General features: G+C 47.2%; 1 long non-coding RNA gene across 1 annotated transcript; it reads right to left on the bottom strand.

Moving 5' to 3' along the window:
- Positions 1 to 4,944: 4,944 nt before the first annotated feature.
- On the bottom strand, positions 4,945 to 9,689 carry LOC146336846 (uncharacterized). The gene is made up of 3 exons (XR_014785651.1): positions 9,300 to 9,689; positions 7,999 to 8,076; positions 4,945 to 5,944 (listed from the first exon to the last, which is right to left on the bottom strand). It is a non-coding gene; the product is annotated as an uncharacterized LOC146336846 (long non-coding RNA).
- Positions 9,690 to 10,457: the final 768 nt, after the last annotated feature.

The raw sequence follows: 10,457 nt of genomic DNA, 5'->3' as shown, positions 1-10,457 counted from the left end.
GGGCAGGGTCAAAGGCCAGCCAGAGACTGGCACCCAAGAGCTCAGTGGACTCTCGCCTAGGCAGACCCAGCACCTCAGAGGCAGCCCTCTGCTCCAAGCCAGATTGGTTTCTATAGCAGCTGTCAATAATTACCAAAACCTGCCTCATTCTACAACACCATGCTAGTCTTAAGAAGAAAAGGGCTGGGAATCGAGAAAACCTGTTGGAGATCTGCTCTGTAGCCATGATAATGGAGGCCTGGGGCCCATCTACATAAGGAATATACTGTGATGCTACTGTGCCTCACATACTGGCATGATACATGGTGCAACCCCCATTCCGCATGAACTGTGGATTTTCTTGCCATGAACCCCACATTTTTTCAAAGTCCTTCTGTGATGGATTTTCCGCGTACCGCGATTTGCCTGCGTTTGGGGACTCATTGTGATGTAAGCTTGCGGTGCTACTCCGGAGGGAGTCAGAGTGGCCTCAGCACTGCAAGAAGTCAGCTAAGGGTGGACCCAACAGGAATGGAAGGAGTTAATCCCTCCTGTCAGCTTCAGGGTTGTGTGTGTTTGCTCTTGCGCACCTCCACATGATCACCCCTTCAAGTGAGCTTAATGAATGAGACAGGTTCTCGCCTTTGTCTGTTTTCTTTGCCTCAGGGAACAACTAGCTGGTATGGATGACTACTCAGAAGCAAATCACATTCTCTTCTATGAGGCTTACTTTTGAGAAACTCAGCACATATCAGCAACATATGTGCTGATATTTCAGCACATTTTTAAAATATCCCCCTTTTGGGCATATTCGCCTAAGGAACAACTAGCTGAAAACAGCCTGGATAAATATGTCTACTCAGAAGTAAATCACACTGACTTCAACTGCACTTCCTCAGCATGGGAGGGGTGGGGGACTAGGAATTGCTTTGCCTTTTGTTTTAAGTTCCTGCTTATCGCTGCAGAAGACGTGCACATAAGTTTGATGACTTTTTTAAAAAATTAAAAGCACCCCCAGGTGAGGGGTGGGGGAGAGAAGATCTCTTTGCCTTTTCCTGCAGTCTCCCAGTTCTCCACACCCACCCACACAGGCACGCCGCCCCGAGAGTCTTGGCTGGATGACACCGGGGCTGGCATCTGCTTCCCGGTGTGGGGCTGATCTCTAGGCGAGCCCTAGGCTGGGTGGCCGAGGTCGGTAGCGGCAACCAGGAGCTGTGTGTTCTGCTGAGTGTGGATGGGTGCCATTTCTAAGGCATGCTGTTGTGCTTCAGGGCTTGGGACAGGCTGGGTCAACCTTGGCAGGTGGGAGGAGGGAGACAGGAGGAAAGAAATAGGGATGTACTTTTCGAAGTACTCCCCCATTCGCAGTGGGGGGGAGGCACTCTGTTCCTCCCCCCGAAATTCTCTCCGGCCGGCTCCGCTCTGCGGAAATTCCATGGAGCTGCCGGCCAGGGCCTCCCGCAGCTGGACATCCGGCCTCTGGGCAGCCTGCAGGGACACAAATGGCGGCTGCCGTAGCTGCCGCCATTTGCGTCCCTGTATTTTGCCATGATAGGCTACGTAAATATTTACGTAGCCTATCACAGCAAAAAAACAAAACAGCAGACGCAAATGGTGGCGGCTACGGCAGCCGCCATTTGTGTTCCCTTTTTTTTGCCATTTTAGCCTACATAAATATTTACGTAGGCTATTATGGCGGGAAAAAAAGGGAACGCAAATGGCGGCCACTACACCATTTGCGTTCCCTTTTCCCCCCCACTGTAATAGCCTACGTAAATATTTACATAGGCTAAAAGGGCAGGAAAAAAGGGAACGCAAATGGCGGCCACCGTAGCCGCTGCCATTTGCGTTCGCTGTGTTTTTTGGGTTTTTTTTTTGCCGTGATAGGCTACATAAATACTTACGTAGCCTATCACGGCCTCCGCAGGGACGCAAAAGGCATCCCTGCGTTAGCCGTGATAGGCTACGTAATTATTTACGTAGCCTATCACGGCTATAATGAGGAAGCGAATGCCGGCCGCAAATGCGGCCGCCATTCGCAAGTCAGCGCGGATGGCAGCAGGTAAGTGCTCCATTTCGCGCGCCTTTCGTGGGGGAGGGCAGGGGGCTTCGTTCCGCCACAGATTTCGGGGGGCTGAATGCACTGGCATTCGGCCTCACGGAGATCCATGGCGGAATTCTCTGACATCCCTAGAAAGAAATAATGCTGTTCCTCCTGACGTCTGCATAAGCTGGCAACGTGCGCCATGGGAGAAGCAAATCAAATGATGAAAATCTGGTGTTAAACATCGCCTCAGAAAGTGTTTCCACGTAGCTAGTCCCCCGGAGAGGGAGCATCTTTTGCATACCCTGCCAGCAGCCTCTGCAAAAGATGCCAGAAGAGACTGGGTCAGCATGAGCTGGTTGAGGCTTGGACCTTATGCCGCCCTGCCTACACCAGCAGTGGAAGCCTACCCAGCATTTATCTGCGCTTATTAAAATCACCTTCCCTAAAAACCAAGATACATATCTGACTATGCTCACCTTTGGCTTTTCATAAGATCAAGAATTTCAGCATTCCCTCAACATTCCCATGACTTTAATCATGGACTAACTCTTCCCTGTCATTAGGCACAAGCCAAGGACATGTGCCCCCTCATCCCTTCCTCCGCCTTCTGAAAGAGGAAGTTGTTGCAAGGCATGTCAGGGACTTGTTAGAGACTCATTCCATGTTCAACGCAGCTGCCTCACGGTGATCTGTGGTGTCTTCAGCAGAGGCTGCTGTGAAAGTGTGCAGATCAGCTGCTCCCACACCAGGCCTGGATGGGGAAATGGTCTGCCCTGGCATAAGACAGCTCCCTGTGGGGGGAATGGCGGCGCCCAGGGGCTGCTCCTCGTGTACTGAAGGAGGCTTGCGAATGGCTCCATCGCAGCAAGGTGTGTTTGCTTAGCGGCCGCTCCTGAACCGCCCAAAGAAGCATTTCCCAGAGACTGTGATTCACTCCCTCGAACTCTGGGCTTGAGGCGGGCGACACAAGGACGTGTGTGATGGATGTCCTAGGTTTGCTGGGAATCTGTCCTGTCTGCTCCAGCCTCTAACTTCTTTGGCATTTTACTCTGGCTGGGCTGTAGGATCAGCAGAGGTCTGTGCAGGTAGGTCCCAAGTGTCCTTGAAATGCAAAGAGCAGCTTTGGAGAGGTGAGTTGCCGGGACACTAGCAGGGGTAGGAAAACTCCCCCCCCCCACTGTCCCAGGGCTGCTTGGGCTTCCCCATGGGTTCTATTTCCATAACATGAATGTCCCTGCTGTGTGACCCCCTACAATTGACTTCACACCTCTGCCAGCACAGAAGCTGGGCCTGCGCCCCCAAATGCCAACCACCTCCCTTGAACTAACGCTTGCCGCACAGGAATGCAAACGAGTTAACTTCTCATCCAGATCGATTCCTTCCTGACCTCCAGAGCACTGCATTTCAGTCTGCCCTCCGAAGAAAGATACCTTCCTGTTCTGGCCACCATCTGTTTTCCTGCTGAGACCATTCAGCTTGTGACCCCACCCATTCCCCTCCCTGCCTCCACAGGGCACCAAGGGCGAGCGCCGAAGCCACAAGTGCCGCTGTCCCTGGGGGGGCCTCCACTCTATGAAGCGCTTCATCTCCAGGGAAGAGGGAGCCCTTGGGCACACTGCTTCTGCTGGAGGGAGCACAGCGCCGCCAGGACCAGGAGCCATCGAGCACCGTCTCCTCCAGTCCCCTTTGAAAGCTGCCCAAACTAGTGGCCATCACTATATATTGTGGTGGTGAATTCCACAGTTTAACTCTGTGCTGTGTGAAGAAGTCCATCCATTCATCTCTCCTGAATCTCCCACCAATCAGCTCCACGGGAGGACCCCAGGTTCTAGTTTTATGAGAGAGGGAGGAAAATGTCTCCCCTCCCACATTCTCCACCCCAGGCATAATTTTGTAGACCTCTGTCATGTCTCCCCTCACCCTCCTGTTTCCAACTTAAAAACCTCACCTGTTGTAACCTCCTCTCATAGCCCCTCCAGCCCCCTGATCACTTTAGTTGCCCTTTTCTGCACTTTTTCCAGCTCTACAATATTCCTTTTTACCAGTTCCCACATTTTAGAGACTGTCAAGGAAAAGAGGGAAGGAGGATCCCCACCACTGGGACCGGCCCCAACCTCCCTGCGAGGGAGGACTGCCCAGGACCCAATCCCGGGACCCCCGTCCCAAAAACAGGACTGGTCAAACCTGGCCTTTCAGTCCCCCAAACACTTTCTGGTGATTTCTTCCATCTCACTATGCCACTATCACAGAATTGCTCTATTGCGCAAAGGGGTTTTGAATGTCACTGGGTCACTATCATGCATTTGTCCAGCAATACCCCCTATCTCAGTATGCCACTAGCATGCATTATAGATGTTATAGAAGCCTCGTGTATTTGTGCACAGCACCACCTAATAGTTGTGTAATGGAACATACAGAAAGGCAGGTAAAGAAAACCACACACACAGAACTCTATGTGTAAAGGAGCTGATCTAAATCCCACAAAGAATCCAGAAGCAGAAGCCTTGGTAATGGTGTGAGTTAAAAACCTCATGTAGAAAAGCCCAAAGAGGCTGTATGGGGAGAAACTAAAGGGTGGGGAGAATCTCACCCCTGGCTGAAGACCCTTAGGGCATGAGGGGCCTCTGTGGTGGGTGGGCTGCTCACCTACGCCCACTGTTTTTGCCCTTGTGGCCTCTTTATATCTCCTCCTCATTTCTCTAGGATCAGAAAAATGATCTGAGCTTCTCCTCTCTTTTTTTTCTAGAAGAACTCAGATAATTTCTGAGTTGATCTGAGGGGAGCTTGGGACATCTTGCCTGTATATAATAGCGTGCAGCTGTGTGGATGCTGATGCTGATGGTCTTGTCGTAAGTCACCTTGAGTCTTTTTTAAAGAGAAAGGCAACGAAGAAACGCAAATAATAACCACAACAAGAAGACATTATCATCATTATTATTATTATTCTTGGAGCCTCCACTTACAGGTTTGGAACATTCTTCGAGGTGAAGTGCCACAAGACTGGAGGCAGGCAAATGTTGTTCCCGTCTTCAAAAAGGCGGGTGGAAACAGGATCCAGGCAACTACTGACTGGTCAGCTACACACTGAAACCTGGAATGACTCTAGAACAGATAATTATGCAGTCAGTCTGTGGGCATTTAGAAAACAATGCTCTGAATAAGAAGAGCCAGCATGAATTTCTTATGCCAGACCTTATCTTCTTTTGTGATAGTCTCATTTTCCTGGTAGATCAGGCTAGGGGATGCTGCAGCCACAATATATGTGGATTTCAGCAAGGCTTTCAACAAGGACCTGTATGATATTCCTATTTGTAAGATGCAACTGTAGCTGGTTGATGGATATGTTCCATCAAAGGTTCCTCATCAACCTGTCCTGGAGAGAAGTGACAAGTGGGGTGCTGCAGGGTTCTGTCCCAGGGCCAGTGTTGTTCATTTTTATAACTGACTTGGAAGAAGGAGTTAGAAGGCGAGCACATCAAATTTGCAGATGCCATCAAACAATGAGATTGTTCTATCCTGTCTCTCAGAAGAACTTCCCTACAGACTCCACTCACTACCACAACCAAGTGGCCACCTCCTTCAGGTCAGAAGATGATGAAGAAAAGCCAGCTGCTCTGTTTCCTTCTAGACTGAGCACCAGGCAACCACTTCCAGGGAAGCCTCACATAAGAACTTTGTTTGAAGTTACTGGTTTAAAATGAGTCAGCAGTGTGATGCCATGGCTAAAAGAGCTAATCCAGTTCCAGACTGCATCAACAGAAGTATGAAGAAGGATTTCAACAAAAGATGGTGAGATTGGAGTTGGGTGTCTTTAGCATGAAGAGACAATTAAGATGTGATATGACAGCCATCTTCAAATATCTTCAAATACATGGATGATGGAGCAAAATTGCTGTCTGTTGCTCAAAAGGGTTTCACCTGAGACAATGGGTTTAAATTATAAGAAAAGTGTTTAGACTAACATTAGAAGGAACTGCCTCGTGGTATGAGCTGTTTGACAATGGAACAGGCTGCCTTCAGTGGTGGCGGCATCCTCTCCTTCTTCTGAGGTTTGTAAGCAGAGGCTGGATGGTCACCTGTCAGGGATGTTGTAGTACTGGATTCCCTGCATTGGTGGTGCATGAGGGTGGTGGACAGACTAGATGAACTTTGAAGTCCTACCCACTCTATGACACTATATTATATTGTTGGCTTTAAATTGTATTTTTTTATTGTAAACTGTTCTGAACTTCCCAGAAAAGTGGTTTATTTATATTGCGGGGGGGAACTAAGGTGGTGGTGGGGGGGTCCATTTTTTTCTTTTACAAACATTTTAAAATGTAGGATGCCTCTCCGAGCAATGGATGGGTGGAATGGTTGCTGCAGCTTTTGCAAATGGTGCTCAAATTCCCCTGGGCATGACAGAAACAATAATATAGTTTCATTCCCTGGGGTATTCGTGGGAGAAAAAGATGGCTGACCACATGGGCAATTTACCTTTTTTAAAGTTTAAAAAAGAGGAAAAGGAAGGAACCCTTGTTCTGATCCTTCCTAGAGTATAGATCCTAGGAGATGGTGCAGACAAAGTCTGAGGGCTACTAGGATCCATATTGTCCCCCATGCAGTTTACTATCACATAAAATGCTGGGTGCCATGCCTGTATGTTTGGACTGAGGTGTCATCAGCATGCTTGAAAGTTTGCTCACTATTTTGTGACATTTCTGCTGGTCTTGATTTTCCCCCCAACTTTTTTTAATTGAACTTTTTCATTGCCAGCACCTATTCAAGGATAGTAGGATTTCCTGAATAAGCACTGTGGCATCCAATATACCTGAAACACCAGTTTCTCTTGAATTAAACATAGCTTAAGAGCAGGGGAAATTCTGCAAATGGAAGCCCCAGCTAGTTTCAATTGACATGGTTGGACTGGGGCCTCCACTTCCCTGTTTCACTCCTCTCTAAACTCCTGGATATCCAACTTGTTGTATGTCAATAAATTCTTATACATGGTGATTGTTGGCAGCATTCGGTGACATCTAGGCCTAACCAAGTAGGAGTGGATTGGCATTCATGAGTACATGAGAAGATGTATGCTCAGTAGGACAAACTTAGACCTGGGAAATTGGAGCCTCACTCCATGGGCAAATATGATTCCTTGAGAGAGTCTTGGAAGGAACACTTCCCAAATGAATTTTCTAAATAGTGCTTTAAATTTTTGGAAGTAGGATATGGGGATAAAAAAGGGATACCTCAGAGAATGTATATTATCCAAGGCAAAATGTTTATTTTTAAGGTATTGATCTTTCCACAAATACTAAGGGTAGTCGGGTGCACCGGTACAGTTCCAGTGCTATTTAAATTAACAGGGAAATCAAATTCACATTAATCATAAGAACATAAGAAATGCCTTAATGGATCAGACCAAAATCAACTATAAAATATCCTTGGAAACTCTTATTTCCGATAAACTATTGTCTCTGGGCACCAGTTAAACTGCCATTTATGCAATAAAGTAGGGAGTGTCAGTTCCCATAGGCATCAGTTCTGATTTTGTCCAACTAACAGTGTGTCCTGACAATATCCCATTCATATGGATTCAACAGGCTTCATACATAACAACCAGATGGCTAATGCCATCTGGCAAATACATAACACCCTCCATCACATTAATTCAACTAAGACCCTGCTCTCCATCATATCCTTGATGACATTAAAGCGTTTGACTAGGTGGAATGGCCTTAGCTGCTTAAAGCTCTGCAAAACAAAATGGACCTGGATGGATGCTTTCAGGAAGCGGTGGCCCAGTTTATATCACATCAGGGGCACTCATCCATACAAACATTTTAGAGTCCCTACCTGTTCAGTTGCACAGAGGGACAAAGCAAGGCTGTCCTCATTCCCCTACCCTTTGTGCCATTTCTATAGAGCCCTTAGCTCAAACACTTTGCCAGCATACAAAAATCAAGGACATAAAAATCAGCACTACCACTCACCAAAGTAACCTCTTTGCAGACGCTGTCTTCTTATTTGTCTTTAACCCAGAAGTAGCCATCTGTGCACTCAAAGAAACCCTAGACAAGTCTCAAAAACACACTGGCCTCAAAATCATTTATAAATCTGAACTTTTTGGTTTACACACTTCCATTCTTGAGTCAATTAACACAGAGACTGAGAGTCATGAAAGGGATAGAAAAATAAGACACATCTGCGAATGTATGGTGGCTACTTATCCCCCATGTAAATGAACAATCTGCATTGCTTACACCCCTAGCTGTACAGCTCCAGTTCTGGAAGGAGGTATTCTGAGCTCCTTCAAGCCTGTCCCATACTGTAATTGACAGTGAATTTGCCCTGCAGTCTATATTCCGAATCAATTTTCCACAAAATATTTTTTTTTTAAAATCAGGCTTCAGTCATAGAGAGGGTTTCCCAATACAGCAAGAATTGTCCATCTATCACTTAAATAGATTGGCAAACTCATCGATCGACAAGATCACTGATTAGTTCAAAAAACACGATCTCAAAATCATTTATACTGCAAATGTAATATAAACCCACAGTTTATCTGAAAATAACCAGGGCTCCAACATCATGGGGACACTTTCCAATGAGATTCTGTTTAAAACGTCATTTTCATGAAATCAGATTTCCTCCTCCCATGGCACACACAGCCAATTAAAGTGAGGTATCCCAAAAGAAGAAGATGATTACCACTTTTGCATGGCAGACTGTGGGTGGAGTCTTGCAGGATCAACAAACTTCCTTAAAAAAAACCCAAAACCATAGGACCTCACCCCACCCTGCTCTTAAGTACAGTGGGAGTCAATGTCCAGATGGAGGAAGAGGAGTGTTTTGGGGTGTATCTGCATGACCTTCCTCTCTCCTGGTGGCCCTGGGCAGCATGCTCAGCAGAGCAGCCAGGCCATGGGGGCTAAGTGGGTGGTGTATTGGAGGATCCGTGGCGCCCCTCCCTCCCCACAGCAGTGCCCCTAAGCCCTGGGTAGCAGCCAGAGCAGTGGGGTGTTTTCAGGGCATACGTATCTCTGTGGGGTCTCACAGCATCAACAAACATCCTAAAAAAAAGTGAAGTTAAAGCCACACACCTCCGGAAAAGTGAAATGTCTTATCGTAGGCTTCCCGCCCCCTCAAACCCTCCCATCCAAGCCTTTCATTTCATCACTGAGAGAGGCCTAAGTAAAGTCTGTGGCTCTTGGGAGAAAGGGGCAAAAGGGGGAGGGAAGGGAGAAAGAAAAAGAGAGACAGAGAGAGAGAGAATCTTTGGAGCGTCACGTACATTTGCTTATTCATAATTTCACTGCTCCCAGCAGCTCCCAGCAGCACGCTCAGCAGAGCAGCCAGGCCACAGGGCCGAGCAGGCAGCCCAACAGGGGATCTGGGTGCGCCTTTCTCCCTGTGGCAGCGCCTCGGAGCCCCGGGCAGCAGCCGGAGCAGCGGGCTGTTTTCAGGGCAGATTTCAGAATAACAAAAGCCAAAGTCATCCCAAAGCGACAGGTTTTAGCAGGTTGTTGCAGGTTTAGGGAAGAGCAAAGCATGATTGTGCGCAGGTCCGCTGATTATGCAGCTTTCCATTCCTCCTATCGGCACTGCTACCCCCAGCCAGCCGAAGCCAGTATCAGTAGTTAGGGTCACACAGACTCAACTGGACTGACGCCAATGTGACAGGAAAATCTGTCAGAAAATGAGAGGGGAAATGTCATGTGCCGTGAACACCTGTGAGGTGCAGTAGAACCGGAGTAAATTCCCTGTGTAGACGGGGCCCAGATAAAATTGGCAAGTTGGAATTGATTTGGAAACAATAACAAATTCATTCAGGCTTCAACAGTAATGTGGATTCCTATTTATCAAAAAGGAGTTAACAAGTTCATTAGGTGATTCAAATGCAACAGCAAGTTTCTTCAGACTCCAGATGAAATACAAAACTCCCCAGCTCATCAGAAGGGGTGCAGCTGCAACCTAGGTAAGTTAACAAGTTGGTCAGCTGGTTCTGAAACATAACAACTTCACTCAGGGTGTAATCCTATGCATGTTCAGACAGAAAAAGGTCATAAAATTCCCAGCATGCCCCACCCAGCTGTGTACCTCTCTTTGGTAATGTAGCCAGACTGGCTGCCCAGTTTAACTTTGGGTGTTAAGCTGGGCAGCCAACCCCAGACACTAATTAAAGAAACTTTATTATAATTAAAGGGAAAGGGAGCAGAGAGAAAAGCAAGTAGGGAGCAATAAATAAAATAAACAAGTAGCTTCCACATAGACCACAGTATAGAACTAAAATACTGACTTTGAATTGAAAGATTACATGCTAAAAGTCTGGGTCCCCACTGGTATCTACCAGAAAATGTAGAAATGGTTAAACCCACCCACCATTTTTCTGTGTAGTCAGACTTTGGAGGGACTGATTTATGGAATTCTTCAAATCAGGAGTTGGAAAAGG

Source organism: Heloderma suspectum, chromosome 12 (assembly GCF_057233095.1).
Source record: "Heloderma suspectum isolate Gila_16-S chromosome 12, 16-S_ref, whole genome shotgun sequence".
Classification (NCBI taxonomy): domain Eukaryota; kingdom Metazoa; phylum Chordata; class Lepidosauria; order Squamata; family Helodermatidae; genus Heloderma; species Heloderma suspectum.
The sequence above is the reverse complement of the archived record's forward strand: the minus strand, read 5'-3'. Positions and strand labels throughout refer to the sequence as shown.